Source organism: Cavia porcellus, unplaced genomic scaffold (genome assembly GCF_034190915.1).
Source record: "Cavia porcellus strain 051 isolate PalLab524CR breed Dunkin Hartley unplaced genomic scaffold, mCavPor4.1 scaffold_16, whole genome shotgun sequence".
In the NCBI taxonomy this organism is placed as follows: Eukaryota; Metazoa; Chordata; class Mammalia; order Rodentia; family Caviidae; genus Cavia; species Cavia porcellus.
The window spans coordinates 39,131,952-39,153,644 of record NW_026947499.1 but is presented as its reverse complement, the minus strand read 5'-3'; the positions used below and the strand labels follow the sequence as shown (position 1 = coordinate 39,153,644).

Below are 21,693 nucleotides of genomic sequence, written 5' to 3'. Positions count from 1 at the left end.
AAATGGAGTATGAAAAGGACATTAGTTTTCTGGCATTGAACCAGATCAAACTGACTTTCAATTCCCCGATAGAAACACTTAAAAGTTGAAAGTAGGTCAGCACAATGAATGCATTTGTAGCACAAAGTGAAACATCTTGACTCATCTGAAGACAACAGAGGATCTAGAAAGCTTGGAGTTAAGAAGTCTAGGATTCTTAGAAGAACAGGAATGAAGGTGGTCTTGGAGGAGGCATGCTCTGGGATTCAGTTCTAGTCACTGACTTGATTTTGTCAATGAAGTTTTACAGTAACATAGTTGCCTTCACTCACAATGGTTGCTTTCCTGCTACCACAGCAATTTAAATGGTTGGAGGAAAAACCATGTGATCCATAAGGCCGAAAATATTTAGCATCTGGTGCTTTACAGAAAAAGCCTGTTGACCCTAGCAACACACCAAGTGCACATTTCTCCAAAGCCTGGATTATTTTCTATGTATTTATCAACATTAATAAAACTTTCCCTTGAATTTACCTTGCTTTTCTTTGTCTTTTTTTTTTAATTGGTACTGGGGATTGAACTCACGACCACACACTTGTAAGGCAAGTGCCACTGAGCTAAATCCCCAGCCCCTTACCTTGCTTTTTAAGGCTGGAGTTCAGTGGCAGAGCACTAGCCTAGCATCCGTGAAGTTTTGGGTTTAACCTCTAGTACTCCAAAGAAAATAGGAAGAAAGATATTTTCTTGCTTTTTAATAGCAATGCACTTAAGTGGAAACTTATAGCACATTGTGTCCAGAAAGCCACTCTCATTTCTTCCGTAGTCTGTAAAAACTCTACAAGGTGCAGTGGGCTGTACTCCCCAATTCCACCTGGACTTTGGGGATTGTACAAGGCTCGTGAGCCACACAGCTTGCTGTGGGTGCTCTCTTGTGTGTCATACCTTGTCTCAGTCACTTTCTCATCACTAGGATACAATAACCAACACCCTCAAGTTAGAGGAGGTTTATTTTGATTCAGCCCATGATTCGCAGGCTCACATGCAGAAATGCATGCAGGAAGGGCCTGCAAGGGAGGAAAGATACTGTGTCACAGTGGCTGGGAAGCAGAGTGAAAGGAGCCAGTGAGGGAGACTGCTGTGGTTAACTGTGTCAACTTGAGAAGCTTAGCAGCTTAACTGTTAGCTCAGCAATTCTATATCATAGGGTGTAGAGGACCTGCCCAGGGTGACTGACTGCACTTTAGAGTATATAGGACCTACCTAGGGAAGCATGTTGTCTGTATGGTATAAAAGGGAAACAAAGGATGAATTTGCTTCTGTTCTTTGGAGGAGCTCCAGTCTTCGCCTTCAGCTTGGGCATCCTCCCGGCTTTTAGAGTAGACTGTTTGGCTACTGCTCTGGATCCTTCAGTCTTCTGATTCAGAATCTCTAACCTTCTTTTGTAGATCTACTGGCCCCCTGATACGGACTTGCATGGGACACTGCAGTGAACACCAGACATTGTACTGGATTCTTCAATCTCCAATGTGCAGACACCCCTGCACCCTTCCTCATCCAACTCTGTGGCTGACCATCACAAGCCAACCTTACAATTTCTTATATATTTGTATATCTCATGTTATATATGTTTCTCTAGTAAAACACTGACTGGTATTTTCCAATGCATGAGGCTTATTGAGGCCCTTTAAATCTAGGTAAACCATAACATATCTAATCCTAAGGCTCCCCCTTAAAAAGAGATCCATAATATGGCCGTATCCACCTCCACCATCATTCCTCAGGTCTAAGTGCCAGGTTTTCCTCACACCCCCTGCACCTGCAGTCTGTATGCCTTCAACACAGGAGCCAGAGTGATCTTTTGCCAAACTTGGGTCACTTTTTTCCTCCCTCCAGTCAAAGTCCTAAAGTGGTCCGTATCACAGGGTGAAAGCCAAACCCACCAGAGGGGTCTCTGAGGTCCTGCATGACTCCTCTCTCTTTACCTTTGGCCTCAGGTCTCCTACATCAACCACTGCCTGAAAATATTACACAAAAACTTTTAGGTAAACAACTCTTCAGTTCTCAGTTACAGTGTTTTGAGTCTCACGATGAGATCCTACAGTGTCCCACTCTGTCCCACCCAGTCCTGAATTATCCCTTTGTCCAGCTGTGCATGTTACCTACTCCCATCTCGGTTACTAGATCAGCTGTCCAATGTCACTGTGCTCGGGTTCAAGTAAACCCTTATTTGACTTAATGGCCCATAATTGCAGGGGCAGTGATGCAGAGAAGGCTCCAGGGCAGAGCACACTCTGAGGCCATGAGGCTGTGCTGCAGTAGGGTCTGATATTATCCACAGTTCCAGACTCTCCCTGGGGGTGTTTCAATGTGCCCCTTGCAGAGAAGCTGGGCAGGACTATGGTATTTCCATAAGTGTCAGATGTGACAGCATGCAGTGACTATTAATATATATATATATATATATATGTGTATATATATATATATATATATATATATTTGGAGACATGCTCTTGCTGTATTTCAGGCTGGCCTTGAACTCACCAGATGGCCCAGGTGGCCTCACACTGGCAGTCATCCTTCTGTCTACACCTCCTGAGTGCTGGGTTTAAGGCATGTGCCACCACACCCAGCTAATATTTTAGTCTCATAAAAATGAAAAGCGAGGCACAGGAGACAAAGTCCAGAGTCACTGTGGATTCCACACCTTCCACCTGAGGTCTCTCCTACCTTCCTAAGAGCAGAAGGCGGTTCAGCCCTTCAGGGACTGATCCAGAGCCTGTGATCTCTGCCAGTACATGTGCCTCTGAGTGACAGGGCCAGTGCCTGGTAAATAGTGAGGCCATCCCAAGGGTGAGCTCTTCCACTGATGATGTTTGTGCTGTTCTCTCCAGAACTGGGTGAGATGTCTGCTGTGTGCTCACCTGGCACCGTGTGTGCTTCCTCTGTGGCCCTTTCTATGGTTTCCACTCAAAGAATCCATCATGGGTTTTCATACACTGTCCAGGGAGATGCTTCAAACCACAGTATCTGCTGTGTGATTCCATTCATATGAGGGTCAAACACAGGCAGAACTCCTCTGTGGGGCAAGAGGTGCGTGACAGTGACTCGTGGGGACATATGGGAACTTTCTGGGAATGGCTCTATAACATGGGTCAGGGGCGGTCATGGGGCTGTTTTTATCGGTAAAATATCACAGGCAAAGTCTCCTCCTCTTTCCCTGAAGGTGAGGCCCCTCTCTCTGAACTTGGAGAGCTTCTTTAGTCCTTCTCATTAAAAACATGCCAAAGGCTTTTGATTGCAAACAGAATAAACCCAGTCTTTTAACTAGAACCTCAAGTGCTCTGCCACACCCTGCCTGGAACGAGCTTTCCCAAGTCTTCATGTCCAAACTCATGTCTTCAGGAACACCCTTCTGAGTCCCCAGAGAGTAGACCCACAAGAGTAGCCCGCTACTCTACTTCCCTCACTTTTTCTCCTTGTGTGATGCTTGAGTTTCTTTGGCCAGCATGCAAGCTCCTCGCCTCCCCTGCTCACCTGTTAACCGGAGGATGGGGGAGGAAAGCAGGCCAGTTACTGAATGTTCTCCCAGCTCAATGCAGTCACCCAAGGAAGGAGAGCAGCTGGGTGACTCTCCAGGAGGAAGCGCTAAAATCAGCACGTGATGACTCAGTCTGAGGAGCCTCCGGCACAGGATCAGTTCAGATAGAGTCCTCCAACACCAAGCTTCTCAGGTCTGTCCCCCAGAGCACCTGGCTGCAGGGAACATTTCTGGTCACCCCCAAAGTGGTCCCCATTATGACTTGTGTCTAGAGGCTGCCCCCAAAGCCTCATGCTATCACAGATGGGGCTTTTTCACAGACGGGTGTATCTATGGGATACATGGGATTGATTCATGGCACAATGATTAGGATTGAGAGTGCTTGGGATTAAGGGTGGGTGACCTCTAAATCAGTCTGCTGATTGGTTTGACACCACCCTAATCTCAGTAGCCTGGATACAATATAAGGGACAGAAAGTGGCTTGTTTTGTCCTTTACTTGCTTTGCTATCTTCTTAGATAATGCCACAGATGTTTGTCCTTTGTGATGCCTATCTGCCATGCCATCCTGCTTGGAGTCAGTTGATTACGGCCTAAAACCTCTACAGATTGTAAGCTAAATAGACCTTTCCTTCTTTAACTCTGGTGTCAGTATTTTATCTCAGCAGTGAGAAAAGGAACTAAGACAATCCCTTGAGCCAGGCATCTGGAGACAGAGAAGGAGAAGAGCTGATTGGAACTCAAGGACAGCACGCATATCGCTGTTCCACAAACTTAAGAGTGCCTGAGGAGAGGGCAGCCTCCTGCTCTGCGAGTATCCTACAGCGTGGTGCTGGCCCTTTCTCATGCCTGTTGTGTGCCCACTATTGTGCTGAGTCCTGGGCAGAGGAGAATGCAGCCATGGAGCCTGAATTAAAGAAGAAATGGGGACCCAAGGCCATGGGAAGCAGGGTGAACCCAGACCTGGTTCACGACTCAGCCTTGCCTTCTACTGTGGCCACAGTCTTGCAGAAGTTGCAAAAAGGGAAAGATCTGACCAGAAGGCAGACTGCAGCTCAGTAGCTAAGATAGTTCACTGCTTCGCACAACATTGTGCCTGAGGCTAGATACATCTTGTCTAGGAAAGATTTCTAGCATTAGGCCAAGGGACTTGGTTAAGGTGTGATTGGCTTAGAGATTCCTAGTGGACCAAAGTTCTGAGATTCTGTGCACCGTTTGGTTGTTCCCTTCCTTGGGTTAGCCGTGCTGTCCTAAAGGATTACAGGAGGTTAAGCTGGCATCCTGGGGACAAACTGCTCTGTACAATTGTCCCCAATAATAGCTGTGCTGGCTCTCTACAGTCTATTAAGTACTAGTTGATTGGAGACTTAGCATCAATTCGTCACAGGGAAAATGTCTTCCTATTTAGCAGACGAGAAAAGGAAGGCAAAGAGAGCCGAAGGGCAGTTGGGGGCGGGGTGCAGCTTTGCCCACTCTCATGCTGTGCTGCTTTGCAGAGATCACTGATGTTCTTAAACATCTTACAACGCAATAACAGGGCCTTGTGGAAGGTGGGCCACTGAGGGCCCGAGAATGCTGAGCAACACTTTGCTGTTTTTGCAGCAAGAGAGTGGCAGTCAGGATTTGAACATAGGCCTCTCTGGATGCCTTGTTTTTCTGCAGAATCATAAGCCCAAGTGCTTAGGGGTGATTCAGCAGAGGTGAAGAAAAGCAATCTTTACAATTATTTGGCTCCCGTAGAAAAGTAAAACTGTTGTGAGGCACCAGCCTCTTATCACAACCACTACAGACCTTCAGCTTCTCATTCCCGTCTTCTGACAAATCTCGGAGGAGCGATCCTCGCTCCCACAATGCCAGCTCAAGTGAGGAGACATCTTGCAGACTCAGCAGCTTTCCCCCCAAACCATGTGACATCGACATGATGCTCATTCTCAAAGGATACCCATAGACAAAGCCAGGACTGTTCATCTCAGACTCAAGGAGACCTGGAATAAAGAACTGGGCTCACGGGAAGACAGGTACCAGTCAGACTAGGGCAGATACCGGGGCTCTTAGGGAACAGCAGCCAAGGGACAGCGACTGAGGGGTTAGGCTTCCTATTGGATTTCTCTCTCCTGCTGCTTCCTTCCCTGCCCATAAACTCCTGCTGGGATGTAGACAACAACAAAAATAAGACTCAATGAAGACAAACAGTTTGTCTGATGAACTCATGCCAGGAACTAGGACTTGACTGCTAGAGTGCCCACTGTGTGCCTTGACAACCAAGATCTCCCAATCTATTCTGGAAGGCATTTTATGCCCATTTTCCACATAAGGAAATGGAAGCTCAGAGTCCTGTGACTTAACTGACAAATCCAAGAAGGCATCCACTAACTTACTCTATGCTAGGAGATCATAATTGAAGGCATGTAAGTAGACATTTATTCTAATGATAATGTTTTTATTTTAATGTACATTAAGAAAAGAAGAAGAAAAAGAACCCAAAGACCCATGTGTGCCCAGATATAGCTGGTTAGGAGGAAGCTCAGTAGAGTGGGTCAATTTAATCTAAAGAAATAATGAGCACTAAGATTAATACTCCAGTCACCAAAGCAGTCAACCCATGTCAGGCCTCCCTGAGTGCTTCCCAGGTGCCCCTGCATTCAGCCCTCACAGTGACCTTGAGGTCCACATGGCTGCTACCCTCACTTTGCAGATGAGGCACATGGAGCCGATCCACTCGTTTCCCTGGCTGGGAAGTAGACAAGCTAAGACTCGAACCTGTAAATGTGGGCCTAGATGGTGCCCAGTGAAGACAAAACTCTGGAATGTGTTCTGAGGACATAAGTGAACTTCATGCAGGGGACTTGCTGGATGGCATCTGACATTCCCTCCAAGCCACATGGTTCCAAACGCTACCTTCACCAGCCCACTGAGCTGTTTTCAGGGTTGTCATAACACATCCTTACTCTGACATGCTCAAGTTTCAGATGCTTCTCTGAGAATGCCCTATCCAAGTGCTCCCCTCTTGCATATCTTGTTACTGAGGGTTGCTGGCCTCTACCTTGGTGGACTTGAGGACTTGTATCCTCAAGCTCTGACTTGCCCTGAGATGGTGCAACCTTTGGGTTTTCACCTGCTCCCCTGTGAGACCAGCAAATGTTTAAAAATATGCAAAGTAACCAGGCATGTGGTGCATGTCTGTAATCTCGCATCTCTGGGAGGTTTAGGCAGGAGGATTGCAAGATCAAGCTCATCCTGGGCATCTCTGTGATTTAGTAAGATCATGTCTCCAAACAAATAAACAAACAAAAAACAAACAAAGGGCTCAAGATGTAGCTCAGTGCAGTGGCCCCAAATTCAATCCTCACTATCATAAAAACAAACACAAAAACAAAAACAATTTCATAACATATGAGGGGGGACCTAGGGATGTAGCTCAGTAGTATAGTATGTACCTGATACGCACAGGGCCCTCGGTTGGGTCCCCAGGACCACGAGAAAAACCCCTAAAACAAACTCTAAAGGAAACATACAAGGTGAATGCACATAAAACTGAGTGAATCTAGGAGAGACCTGCATATTATATAGGTGTCAACTTCCTGGTTGTGACAGGGTACTACCTAAGGTGAGCAAGATAGTATCATTGTGGGGTCCGATGGACATGTAGGGTCTCTGCGTTACTTCTTATAACTATGTGGGAATTGATAGTGATTTCAAAACAAGTTTAGTTAAAATAAAGATGAAGTAAAACAAATACCCACAAGGAAATTCAGAATCTAATGCACACCAAACCTTCCCAAAAACTCTGAAAATGTTTATCTAAGTAATGCAGCCACATACTCATTCCATAAACAGACCACATGCTCACTTTATGCCAGATCCACGATGATACTGGGGACATAGAAAGGACACAGACTCCTTGCAACTTTAAGAGACTGTCAGTCTAATGTCAGTGACAGAGAAAGGATCGGGAGAATAACAGAATGGTGAACCCATGTGAGAAGGAAGTGGGAACAGGGGCAACAGCTCCCTAAAGAGAGGTGGGAACCCAAGAGGGTTTCCTCTGGGAGGACAGGGACTTCCCCAAGGCCAGCAGGAGCTGCCTCTCTGGACTGAAGGATGGCCTCAGAGCAACTCCCTCCTCTTGTCTTGCCTCGCCTTGCCTCCTCTCCTCTTCCTTCTCCTTCCTTTCCCTGCCCCTGCTGCAGATGGAACCCAGGGCCTTGAACATGGCACCCAAACCCTCTATAATGAGCTATATGCCAGCCTTGCCCTTGAATAATTCGAATCAGGCAAGATGGGAATTGCAGCTCATGTGATCTTGGGGTTAAGTGATTTCACTGCTCTGTGCCTCCGTTTCCTGGTTTGTAAATGCTGATGAGAACAACAGTCCCCTAGAGGACTGCTGAGGGAGGTAAAGGATAATATGTGGACAGCACTAGGAACAGAAGCCAGTCCATGGACCACTTGGGCCCTTTGACACCCTTTTAAAAGCAAAGCCATGCACAGCCTCTGACTCATTTATGAAGCTTTGGGTTGGGGACAGGGCCTGGCGGGGCAGCCTGTCAACTCAGCTGAGGCTTTGCAGGGGCTTTCATGGCATCCAGGTAGAGGTGTATGCCCTGGTTCACAACCTTCTCCAGGTTAAAAATTACCAGTCTGGAGGACATTCAGCACCAATCTACTGTCACCTGCCAAACACCTTCAGATCTTTCAGAGGCCTGAGCTAAGCAAATCTCTCTTTGAGTACATGTTCAGAAACAGTCATTCAACTGGGCAGGAAGCAAAACTGTTACACAAAGCAGAGGTCACAAGGACTGCATGTTTGTTCTGTCTCCCAAGATAGATATGCAGATAGCTCACTGGGACAGAGGAAGCGACCTTCGGCATCACACATCCAGCAGCAATGGTGTGGGTTTATAAACATGCCCCAGTCCCAGAAGAAGGAACAGCACACCATGGCAACCTCTAAGAGTTTCATGCCCTTGTGGTGGGAAGAGGCTCCTCATAACCCCTCAACATGCCAGGAAAGAATCTGCGACATCTGCAATGCTTTGGAATGCAGGTTCCAAGAACCAAATGTTCTCAATGCACCTGCCTCATTTTTTTAAACTGGTGACGACGAGGGTAGAATCCAGGGCCTTGCATATGTTAGATGAGTGCTGTTCCACTAAGCTGTGTACCCAGCCCTGCTTACTGACAAACACCCTGGCCTTACTGACACTACAGACTCTAGCATGGAGTCTGGTCCTGAAATCCATTTTACAAATGAGGGCACTGAGCTCTAGGGAGAGAGAAGGCATCAGACTCCTGGCCACAGAGGGAGCCAAGGGCACACCTGGTCTCCACAAACAGGATGTTTTCCTTGATTCCAAAGGTCTAAGAAAGAGATCCCACCCCAAGCCCACAACAGGGATTGTACAGCGGTGAGTCTGATCAGTGGTCGCGAATGCTCTGAGTTGTGGTCAGGTAGTTGCTGCAGAAAAGGTGCACTCGGCCACAAGGATCTCCAGGTGGCTCAGCTTCAGAAAAAAACAGAAGAGCAGGACCCGAGACCAGAGCTGCTGCCCTGCAGGTGGGCAGAGGGATGGCCAAGAACTCTGGGAGGGCACTGTTCAGCCAGTCTCCCGTCCCCACCTCAGGACCACCTTTTCCCATTCTGTCCTGGGGCCTCTTGACCAATCCCATTGAGGGAGCATCTTGCCTCCTTGCCAAGTCGGTAGCATTGGGACCTCCAGGCCCTGCCCACTCCCAAGCCTGGACAGGAAGCAAGGACTGAGTCCTCAAAATTCCCCAAGGATGATGAGGTGGACTTTGCGCCCCACACCCCGACTGTGGGGCTTACAAGGTACTTTAAGACTTTCTCTACATTCCGCTGCCTTTATTACACATTTTTGACTTTTTTAACCCTACATGTTCATTTGCCATGGCAGCTGGTCCTCTCCAACTCTGCTATGATCAATGTAGCAAAAGACGTTATTGCTCCCATTGACGGATGAGTATCTTGAGACCAGAGAGGGCAGTAAGTGGCTCCAGAGGTGTCCCTATGGCTTGGGGCTGGTCCCAAGGTTTGGAATCTATAAGCTTAGTTTTCTTTTTGTTGTTTTTGAGACAGGGTCTCACCTCTGAACTCACTGTGTAGTTCAGGCTGGACGTGAGCTCATTGAGATCCTCCTGTCTCAGTTTCCTTCCTGCTGGGATTATAGGTGTACACCAGCCTGCTCAGCCCAGACTAGCTTTTTTGTTAGAAGTATTATTCTAGCCAGGGACTTAGCTCAGTGGCCTAAGTGCTTGCCTGGCAAGTGTGAGGTTGTGAGATTGATTCTCGGTACAAAAAAAAAAAAAAAAAAAAGAAAAGAAAAAAGAAAAAAGAAAAGGAATATTACTCTAATGAGACCCTGGGCAAGCCACTCAGCCCTTCTGAACCTCCATTTCCAAAATCTGGTCAGTCTTGCCTCATCATAGCAATAAGAAGTGCAAATACACATAATACCCTTAAAACAGCCATTCCCGAAAGCTCAGCAAATATGAGCTGTCAGTGTTTAAGGGTCATTTTTATTATGATGAAACACTGTGCAGGGTCCCCAGAATGTTTCCTCTTACTCACCTTAGATTTCCCTGCCCACTCAGCTCTAAGTCCTCCCCAGCGCCTGCCCCTAGGTCAGGACGTCCATGCTCTTTGTGCGTGGCTCTCTTTTGAGCCCTGCTTTTGGCTCTTTGGAGGATGCTGCCTTTGGGGTCAGGGCAGCGTGCCAGGCATGCAAATCCACACGCAGGCAGTAATTTGTACAAACGCTCCTTGGTGTGCTCATTTCCAGCCTGTCCCCAGAACAGCACTTAGGCTTCGAAGCCAGCAGAGAGCTATTTACAGCTCTGGACAAGGAGAAGGGAGGCAGGCTTTGTTCCCACATAGGAACAGCCCAGTCCAGGGGGTGCCTTGTGCTTTTGGTTGGTGTTTGGCCAACCTTGCCCTGTAGGAGCTTTGAGGCATTAAAATCTTTTGCTGAAAGGCCAGTTACCTGCCCCCGGAAACCTCCTTGTCTCACAGAATCTGGCTCAATAGTAGGAGAAGGTGATTATTCACTATTCAGCTTCCAGAAGGATCTTTTTCAAGTACTAATAAAATCATATTATCACCGAGCGTAAGACCCTGCTGTGGTTCCCTGTGGGCGTCTGGGACTAGGTCCGCTGGCTGGCCATGATCCTGCCTTTCCTGTAGCTCTTTTCTCCTTCTTCTCTGCCTTGTTTCACCAAAGGCCTCCTCATCCTCCAAACACTGGTCTTACAAGAAGAAAAAAAATAGTGCTAATGGAAAACTATGCAGTGCCTCTGTATAACACCAATTTGGGTTACCTGATTTTAGCCATGTTTGTGATATTTAAGCTATTTTTTAAAAATGTCTTTGTAAGTTGTAGAAAACTGGTTAACAAGCAAATTTTGCCTAGGCCGACCATTTTGCTTCTATTTGGAATCTACATCAACATTTTTTTATTCCTTAGATGTGTGTGCTTTATATGGATTTTTCTTAGAGCGGACTGTAAGATCTGCTTAATAAAAATCCATGTTTGTTTTTGATTTGTAGGAGTTATAATTTTATTCTTTTTTCTCTGAAATTTTCTTATAACAATTTTCTATCTGCTCAGAATACCTTTCTCATCTCTTATCTCTTCTTTTTTCCTATTTTATTTTTTTATTTTGCTTTTTGAAACATAGTTTCACTATGCAGTTTAGGTTGACCTCAGACTCACTTTGTGGCACAGGCTGGCCTCAAACTCATGGTGGTCCTTTAGATTCAGCATCCTGAGTGTTAGAATTATAGGTGTGTACCACCATACTTGGCCACATTTTCCTTCTGTAAAGAAAAAGTCTACCTGTGTTGCTCAGGCTGACCTCAAACTTGTGATTCTTTTGCTTTAACCTCCTGTGTGGCTGGGATAACGGGTTCGTGCCACCATGCCTGGCCAACTACTTTGCTGAAATTTCTTTTTGAAATTTCTTTCCCAGCATCCCCAGGGTCAGGGACAGGTACCTGTTTCCACATGGAGCTTGAATCTCAGCCTGTTCTTCTGACTTTTCTATGTACTCATCTCACTCTGGGAGGTTAACTGTCTTGGAGACTGCATCCCATGGTCCTTCCAGGTACAAGTAGCTGGGGCATTGCCCCCCCCCCCCCCCCCGACAGCCCTAATAGTATAGAAAATGCATGGATCATGCAACAAATACTTGCAACCATTAGGAAGCACAGATCTTTGACGGCTACATCTGCCCCCTACTGATAAACTACTGAGAAGGAGGCCTTGTTTTCCTTGTCTATCACTATTTTCTAGAGAACAGTGCTTGGCATCTAAGTGAAGCACTTGCTGAATAAATGAAAGAATACAACTCCGGATCTTGTTTTACACCCATTTTTAAGTAGTTATCCTCCATTACTCTGCTTTCGGAGAATAAAGCCAGCGGCTTTGGAATGCCACCCTCCCACTCTTGCCTTGCAAGCATGGTTGCTGTGGTATGGCGACTGCTCCTTAGGGAACAGATGCCAAGCTCGTCTCTACTTCATGGGCGTCATGTGACCTTGAGCAAGGCAGTGCCCTTTTGGGTCTCTTTTCATGTAAGTAAGGCAAGATCAGCCAGACATTCTACCAGATAAAGCAGCCAGGCAAATGTACGGATGGTCAGTGATGCCTCAGTGATGCTCCAGCCTTGGTCCATTCCCATGTAAGAGGCGCTTTGCACACAGTTCATCAGTGGGGTTAGAAGAGCTCAGCTCCAAGTGTGAGGGACATAGAGATGGCCTGGGCTGGGCTTTCTCAGACTTTCACATGCACACGTCAATCACCCCAAAATATTGATAAAATACAGTCATATTCTGTAGGACTAGTAGGGCCCAAGAGTCTGCATTTCTGACCAGCTCCCAGATAATGTCTCACACTTTAATCAGCAAGATTCTACAATACAGTGGGTCCTACACCAAGACATTCGTGTGTGTGTGTGTGTGTGTGTGTGTGTGTGTGTGTGTTTGTTTGTTACTGGAGATTGAGTTCAAGACCTTCACAGTGAGCTATATCACAAGGCTATCAATTTTTTATTTTGAGACAGGGTCTCATTAAGTTGTTAAGTTTCTCAGGCTAGACTTGAACTTGCCATCTCTTGGCTCAGCCTCTTAGAGTGCTGGGATTACAGTTGAGTGCCATCGCACACTCTGAAAAAACTTTAAAGGCACTTGAGGGACAGATTTCCAGCATCTTACTCGTTGTCCAAGGCAATATATATTAGTACCTAAAGGAAATATGCCAGCCGTTAAAGCTAGGGGTACCTCTGAGAATGGAGAGGTTGTTGGGGAAAGGGGATGATTCCAAAGAAAATGGAAACAGAATTTGGCGTATTCTGCCAGGCTGGTGATTCTACTAAAGACAAATTCTAATAAGTGGGCTCATCAATTTGTGTTTTAACACAGCCTCAAAGGAACTATGATGCTAAAGTTTGGGAACTACTATGCTGAGCAGGGAAAGATGTAGAAATCCTATTTGCAAAGACAATGTTTCATTTTCTCCAGTAGAATTCAGGTACATGTTGAGACCTTAAAAATTGGATTCACCCACTCATTCACCAAGTTATCCAGTCGACATACACCCACTCACTGAAACATCAACAGCTGTGTCCTGAACACTTACTATATACGCAGTTAGGTTCAAGATCTGACTGACACTGTGGATATGAACTCCTCTTTCATCTTGAAACCAGTGATTCTCAGCCAGGCGCAATTCTGTACTCCAAGGGACATTTGGCAATGCCTGGAGATATTTTTCATTGCCACAATTTGGAGGGAGGAGTACTTTTGGCACCTAGTGAATGGAGGTCAAATATGCTCTTAAACATCAGATAAAACACAGGACAACCCCCTCATCCTGTCTTGCACAGAAGTGGGGCTTTCAAAAGGTGTCACATCATGGGGGTGCTATAGTCAGGAATTCATTCACCCGTGAGTTTACAGTTGAATGTGCAGGTAGGAGCTGGCCCCTGGTGCATGTCTTTGAGGCTATTTCTCTCACTGGCTGTCTTTCTCTCTGCTTTCAGGTGCCATGAGCTGGCCCAGTTTTCTTCATGGTCCCCTTCATTTATGGTATTTCTATCTTGGAGCAAGCAAATCATAGACTAAAACCTCTGAAACTGTGAGCCAAAATAAACCTTTTATCTTTTAAGCTGTGTATGTCAGGTTACAGTGATGAAAAGCTGACCAATGCAAGTATTGAGGCTGAAAAACTGCTTTAGACAGTGAGTTCCTCAAGGGCATGAACTGTGTTGTAGTCATCTTGGTATTCTAAGGTCATAAGGCAGTACCTGACATTATGATCTTTCTCTCTCAGATCTCCAGAGTGCTGGGATATAGGCATGCATCACTGGTGTTTCCTTTTGGGGTGTGCAAAAGTTTAAATGGATGAAGAAATGGTGACACAAAAATCCACTTAGGTAAGTGAAGAACGCTAACAAGTCCACTGCAGAAAACAAACAGCCTAATTCTAAAATGATCAAAGACCCTGAACAGCTATTTTTCCAAAGAAGATATACAAATGGCCAGCAAGTACCATGAAAGGACGCACACCATTATTAGTTGTTTGGAAAATGCAAATCAAAATGTCAGCGGGATACCACTTCACATTTGCTACAAAGGCTGTAATAATGAAGCAGAAAGAAATACATGTTGGCGAGGCTATGGAAAAAACAGAACCTTATACAGTCAGTGGGAATGTAAAGGTGTGTTGCTACTGTGGAAAACAGGCAGTTCTTTCCTTTCTCCCAGATTGGGAGATAAACCCCAGGCCTTGGCACTGAATTACATCCCCAGTCATTTTAATTTTTTTTCTTTCTTTCTTTCTTTTTTTTTTTTTGAGACAATGTCTCACCAAGTTGCTCAGATGGTACTAGAACTTATGATGCTCCTGTCTCCACTGGGATCACAAGCATATGCCACTGTGCTTGGCTAGGTGTTTTCTTTTGGAGTAATGAAACTGGGTTGCAACTCCATAGTGGGGATGGGTAGACAATGGTGTAAATGCAAAATGTCTTGGAAGTATACATTTTAAAATGACTAAAATGGTCAATTTTATGTAATATATGTTTTCCAACACAAAATATATTTACACATTCAATAAATGCTCCTTAATTGTCTGCTATGTACAGGAACTATGCTGCACATTTCGGGCATGGGGAAAATGAGGCAGTTGTGATTCCTATTTGTCATGGAATCAGGAGATGGGAGAATATCCAGCACTAGTGATGGACCCAAGGAAGCCAGGACATGGGTAGAGAGAGCTCAGAGCAGGAGAAATGTTGTTCCTGGCTCAGGGCAGCGAGGAGGGTCATGGAAAATTTCCTGCAAAAGATGAACCCTGAGGTAGCTTTTAAGGAGGACACTTGGTGCTCAGAAAGTCAATTTTATTGAGGGAGTATGTAAATAGATGCCACATCCCACCATGCTGTCCCTGCAAGAGTCTAATGCACTTATTGTGCAGAGAGGAAGCAAGGCTGGTTAGGCAGGAAGGAGGAGGCAGCAGAGCCCAGTCCTCGGAGCCTCCCCCAGGCTTTCTGCTGAGAACTCCTGCCAGGCCAGCGCAGTGTTGGGCACACAGGAGGCTGGTGCTATCCATCCAGCCCTGAGTGGTCTTGCAGGCCTCAGGCTCCCCAGCTGTCACTTACAAGGTTTTGTCTTCTGCCTCCTGGCAGGGAGAGGAGTGAAGGGTGGGGACACAGGAGGACAAGAGGCTAGGGCTCACACTAATTGAGTAAGCCTTTATGTCATGGGTTCCACTTGATCTCTGTCATAACCCAGTGAGGCGGGCTCTGCCAGTATCCTTCCTCCTCCTTCCTTTGCTTGTTCAGTCCCTCTGTAAAGATGATGAGTTGAGCCTGAGGGGCGGGCCTGGCCTGCGTCAGGTCCTCACACTGAAGGCAGGCCGGTTCAGCTCAGGGGAGTCTAACACGAAAGCCCACCTCCCTGGGGGGAAGGACGGAGGCTCAGGCTTTAGAGAGGTGATGTGGCCTCCACCTCACGGCTGTTGGGCTCACGACTCTGCAATGGTGACTGATGGTATGAGAAGGCCCTATCACCTCTTGGGGCTTGCTTCACTCACTTCAAGGCAAGGGATGCTGGCTGGACATCCCTTTCCCTCTTCCTTCCTCTTGAATATATTCATCTAAACATGTGTCCCCTTCCCTTGATCCCACTTCCCTAATCACCCATTTTCATGTGTTAATCATCTATCTTTTTTCAAAACATGAGATCATACTGTGCACAATGATTCTGTGATTTTGTCATTTTTCACTACATTATATGCTTCAGAAACCTTTCCTACCAGAAATTTAGGTCTACCTCGCTCTTGTAAGAAGAGTTCCTTTCCTTGGAGAGTGCAACTCTCCAAGGAATACAACTCCTTGCCATATTGAGGTGAGAAGGCCGTGCAGCATTACATCTGCATGTGCGAGCACGTCCATAGCAGATTCCTCGAATGGGGCTTTAAACGGCTGTGCACAGTTTAAGTTTCGAGAAAGATTGCCCAATAACTTTCTGAAGAAGGCTCCAGAGCTAGGTGTGTGGGTTCTAAAACTGCTTCCAGTCTGAAGGATTCTTTGGTTTTTTTTTTTTGCTGAAGGATTCTTTGACCTCTAGCAAGGAAAAGGGTAATCCCTAGACTAGTCTTTTAACCTTTGTGAGTCTTGGTTTGCTCATCAAACCAAGGAGGAGAAACCTAGGGTAATAGATACAATAGTGTTCTGCAAATATAGTATTCTGCTTAACTTTGAGGTGCTAAAACTATCATTAGCATCAGAAGGGTTAATAGCTGGGTACCCCCGATCCCCATCAGGCAGAAACCTAAGTGAGGAGCTAGTACAACTTGAAGGAGTTGGCTTAGATCACACCCCATTTGTGAACAAGGTCATATATTAGACCAATGGTTCTCAATGGGGAGGGAGGAAGAGGATTTTGTTCCCTAGGACAGATGTAGTCACATCAAGAGATATTTTTTCTATCAACCGAGGGGATAGCATTGCCATCTGGTGTGCACAGAAGATGAAACAGATCCTACAGTGCACAGACAGCCCTTTGTAACCGAGAATGATCCAACCCAAAATGTTTACAGGGCAGAGACCTGGACCTATCTCTTTTATATGCCCTCCCTCTACAGAGCTCATTCAATGATAAGAAACTGAGGCTCAGAGAAGTGATCACTTGCCCAAGGTTCCACAGGCACAGTAGCCAAGGGTGGACTCTCAGCTCCATGTGACTTTAGGGTCTGGGTCTATACTGTGTGCTACACTGTCTCTCTGGGAAGACTCCCCTTGTCTCCAAAAGCTAGTGTTTGCTCACTGCCTTCGCCCTGGCTGATCATCTACAGCACAGTTCACAAGTTTACTTGGAAACATAGCTGCTCCCATATCACCAGCATAAAGATTTTATGACTTTGCACTTGAAATCATTACCATTATTTCTACTTATTAGCTCTGTGCTACATTTTGCAAGGATTAGTTCATTTTATACCCAAGAAGTAACAGAAAGGTTAAAAATTTCTCCAAGATCACACACCAAGTAGCAGATTTGGGCTCTGAACTTTCAGCTTGAATTTGACTCCCGGCTCTCGGCTGAAGCATGAGAGCAGCCATTTGACTGGGAGTTGGGCAGAAGGGAAGTGAGAACAGCTGCTACCCTAGATGCCTGCATTTGTAGGAACCTGGTTGCTGCTGCCCAGCTGGGGGTTCTAGAGTTAAAGTTTCTCCATCTATTTCTCCATCTGCTGTCCCAGGAAACGATGCAGGGCTCTGAGCAGGGATGACTACTGCAGAGAACTGGGAGCCAGGAACAACAGAGAGAGATCAGAAAGGGAGGGATATGCCTTCCTCGGGGCCTGTCCAAAGTTCCTGGAGCAAAGCTGGCTGTGTACGAGGCTGCAGTGCACTGTGACTGACTACTGATTGCATCTGCTACACGGGTCAAGCCTGGATTCCAGAGTGGGCGCCATAAAAGATCACACTGGGTGAGCAGCAGCAAGCAGACACCCACAAATGGATGGATTCTAGCAGGTACAGGCTGGGGGCAGTGCTGAGTCCCAAGTGTGTCTCTTCAGAGCTGCATGACTTTCACAGAGCCTCGGAGCTTCCTTGGACAAGTGGGACATGGTGACCAGCTGTTTCCATTGTAAATATGAAGACTGGAGCACATGTAGGGGGCCTTGGCACCCCAAGGACCCTTGCAAGAACTGTGACCAATTTTGTCACTCACTGGCTAGGTGACCTTGAACAAGTCTCTTCCCTCTTTATGCCTCTTTGTTTAACTGTCCAAAGAACAGGTAGGATCTTTAACCTAGAAGCTTGTTTAGGTCTTAAAACTTTAGACTAGGCCATTGGCCTCTCCCTAGGAATGACCTGTTTGGCCCCCAGGGGATACATGTCTCCATGCCATGCCACAGTGCCCAGTGCCAAAGAACAAGGCAAAACTCTCTGCCAACCTCTCTCCTGTCCACACCCCTCCCTAACCTGACCCACCAATTGCCCTCTCTGGTCACAGCATCCTGACCTGTATTCCAGTATCATAAAGCAGCAAAGCCAACACCATCTACAGCTCACTGGCTAGGCCCAGGAACATCCATCTCTCTTGGCCAAGTGCCCAGGGAATTCCACCAGGCAATGCCCACAGGAACTCAGGTGGGGGCAACACCAGGGAGCAAATGGGGGCCCTCTTGGAAGAGGGCCTGCAGCCCTTTCCTGCCTTCTCCAGGAAGAGGAGGCGAAGGGTGGGCCACCTCAGGGCAAGTTGCCCTGAACACAGCCCTGTGTGTGTGTAGGCAGGGTTGGGGGAGTCTTAGATGGCTGAGCTGCCTGAAGCCACTTTTGTGGACAGAGTTTGAAGATTCCTCTAGGTCCAAGATCACAGTTTTCAGGGGCTTCTTACTAAACTTCCCCCTGTTCCCATTTCTGGTCAGCACAGGTGAGGAAAGTGAGGTGGAATTGCTTGATGTGGGAATTATTAGGCAGGGTAGCCAGGTGTTGGAGCAGTGTGGAGTAAGATGGGGGGGGGGATGGGATTGCAAAGTGCGGGTATGGGGTGAGAGTGGGTGATGTGGGTGAAAGGATTAGGCCAAGAAGAGGACCTGTCAGGGATAGGTGGTCAGACTCTTGTCCAGTTCCTGAGAGTAAAAGTCTCTTACTGCAGGAAAAGTGGGAAGCCCCAAGATGCCTCTAGGGTGGCAGGTGGGAAGCAACCCACCTCTCCTATAAGAGGGGACAGTCGCTAGCAGGGTAGGAGGGGATGTATCATTCCCAGAGTCCACTCTCTGAGGTGAGGATGCAGGGAGGTCGGTATGGGCTTGGAAGGTGACTTGCAGTCTCTGCCTTGAGATGTCCTTGTCTTATGGAGGGGCTGGTTTCCCAGCACTTCACTCTGCATAGCTGACAGGGAGGGGACACTTATCTGCGAGCTGAGAAGATCCTAATCTTTATGAAACGGATGAGAGGAAGTCAAGAGATCCACAGTTAAGTTTGGGGGCGGGTGGCTGGGGGCAGAGGCATCGGTCTGTAAATGGATTACGGGTGTCTAGGAAGCTAGCGAGGCAGGACCCCACTTTGAGGGAGCACATTCTATGTCAAGGTGTAAATTAGGAAGAGAACTACCTCTAGAGCTGTGGCCAGAAGGAAGGGCCCTTTTCTGAGTGAAACCAGAGCTATTTTGCAGTCTGGGAGGTGGAAGACCCTTTCTTTTGCGGGCAGGATGGAGGGCCCAGTTTCTGGGAGAACAGGATGCCCCGTTTTTTGCTCTTTGGGAGCAGGGCAGAAGTACCGCATCTTGGAACCCTCGGAAGCTCCCACCCCACGCGACTCTGCGCCTCGCCATACCTCCAAGCTCCGGCTCCGATCTGCAGGCTCCGCCGATCCGGCTCCGACTTGCAGGATCCGCGCCCTGCGCTTGAGCTAAGCCCGGTGTCTGCTTTGCTTCCCCCAGCGACTCGTCAGGCTTCCAGACTCCGCGAGTCGTCCCGACCAATCAGCACCGCCGGCGCTAGCCCTCGCTCGAGCCGCAGCCAATGAGATTGCCCGCCACGGGCCACCGCCCCCGGGGAGGGGGGGAAGGTGGGGCGGGGGCAGAGTCCGGTTGCAGCGGGTGGTGGACCCGGGGGGCGCAGGCGGGAGGCACCGGGGTCCTGGAGGAGGGACCGCGAGGGCCGCAAGGAAGACTGGGCCTGGGAAAACACAGTCATCAAGTGGAAGTGGTGCTCCCGTCACTAAGGGCGCGCGTTGGTGGTGGCGGCAGCGGGGCCTCGGATAGGTTGATTTCGCCTGCATCTTGATTACAACACCCCCAACCCCAATTCCCTGGTTCAAACTCTCCAGGCTGCAGACCGGTATAGCTTCCCATTCCCAGCCGGCGCCTCGAATCCGGTCTCCAGAACCCCAGGGTCAGACTCAGAAAGGCTCTATAGAAAGCCGATGGAGAGGGAGCATGTGCCCTCCTCTAGTGCCGGGGCTCAGGGCCCTGTCCATCAGCCCTGCCAACTGCCTGTTACTTATCAATGCCTAGCGCATCCGCATGGAAGACAAATAGTTTGCCAAGAACATTGGAGTAGGAGTTCCTTCTGCAGGACCTAGGGCAGGCCCCTCAGCCTTCCTGACCCTCAAAGGTAAATGGGGACAGTAGTGATTGATGGGTAAAAATGAGGCCCTAGAAGTGATGAAGATGTTTTTATATAACTAAAAATATCAGGTGAAAATTATTACTAAAGTGTGAATGACTGGAAGCTTCTAAAAGAATTTGAAGAGAAGGCAATTATTTAGTGCTAAAATCAAAATTAAAAAAAAATACTCATTTGAACAACATAGTACCAAGGGTCCATAATGAATGGTAAATGAACATGCTTGCTAGACTTTAAGAAGGCCAAGCCAAAGTGCAACTTGGTTTTTTGCACTCGACCCTATTACCAGTAACTAGTTCCTTGAACTCTGAAATCTTGCTGAGCCCAAGGTCCCTTCCTGCTGCTCAGGAATCCAGGCCACCTTATTTCTGATCGGATAAGGATTGCGGTCCTAGGAATAACAGAATTAGAATAAGCAAGTAGACAAATTAAAAACCTCACCAAACAGCCACCTCCCAGCATTCAAAGAAACAATAAATAGGAATAACTTAAACAGATGGAAAGCATAACATGACCCCTGTCCTGCTGAAACTAAGACCTTTCCTGACCTCTGGTGTATTAATCCTGTCACTTTGCCTGAAGAACTTTATGGGGCCTATGTTGTCAATCTAGCAATTTTTTCTTAAAACCTGAACCATGCAGATAATACTCTTGACTTCCCAAGACCCATTGCCCCTCAGTCAGGTGGTAGCAAACACAAGAGAAAATACTATGTTAAAGAAAGGCAAGTTAAAATAGACATGTAAAATTTTACCCACCAGTGGTCTTACTGATACTATAATTACTATTTGTGTATGCTTCAAGGAATCATACAATTTCGTTATTGCTGGTGGTAGATGATCATAACTTTCTGGAGAAAGATGCTGGCATCCTATAAAAGGTCTTAAAAATTAGTTTCTCCTTTGATCTAGCAATCCAACATTTGAGGATTTACCCTAAGACAATGGAGGATACAAAGGTTTACCAATAAATCTTGCTGTTATTTTGTTTGTCAAAGCCGGAAACTGGAGACAGAAACAGGGACTTGGAAGGGAAATCCATTACATGAAATTGAAGAGTAAACATTTGAAAATTGAGTGGTCCAGAAATGTTATTTCAACAAGTTAAGAGAAGACAGATATTTGCAAAACCTGTATTTGGTGTTGGTCTATTTTTTGTTACATCTATATAAATTGTTATAAGTGGATCAGTGCTATTTAGTAGAGCTTCTAGTGATGGTGGAAACATTCTGTATCTGCTTTTATGATGTCTAACAGGGTAGCCAGACACTAGCCACATAGGGGCACTGACACTTGAAATAGTCAACTAAGGAAGTGATTTCTTTCTTACTTGTATCTAATTTTAATAGCCATATGTGGAGTGGGTATCTTTTGGACAGTAAAGCTAGACAAAGTAAAGCAAAAGTATATGCCCATTAATCGAAGTAGTTATCTCTGTGTATTGAACTTATCAGTGATTCTAATTTTGCCAGCCACTAATTTCTAGTTATTTTACTGTAAATAGATAATAGTCTTGCACA

The 21,693-nt window shown here is 46.7% G+C and overlaps 1 protein-coding gene across 1 annotated transcript in view; it reads right to left on the bottom strand.

Annotated features, from left to right (window-relative positions):
- The window catches only part of Abat (4-aminobutyrate aminotransferase), an 87,776-nt gene extending 68,234 nt beyond the window's left edge, over nt 1-19,542 (bottom strand). Inside the window, exon 1 of the mRNA XM_003477742.5 lies at nt 19,381-19,542. The gene's annotated coding sequence lies outside the window, so the exon portion shown is untranslated. The remainder of the gene's footprint in view (nt 1-19,380) is intronic.
- Between the last annotated feature and the right edge of the window lie 2,151 nt (nt 19,543-21,693).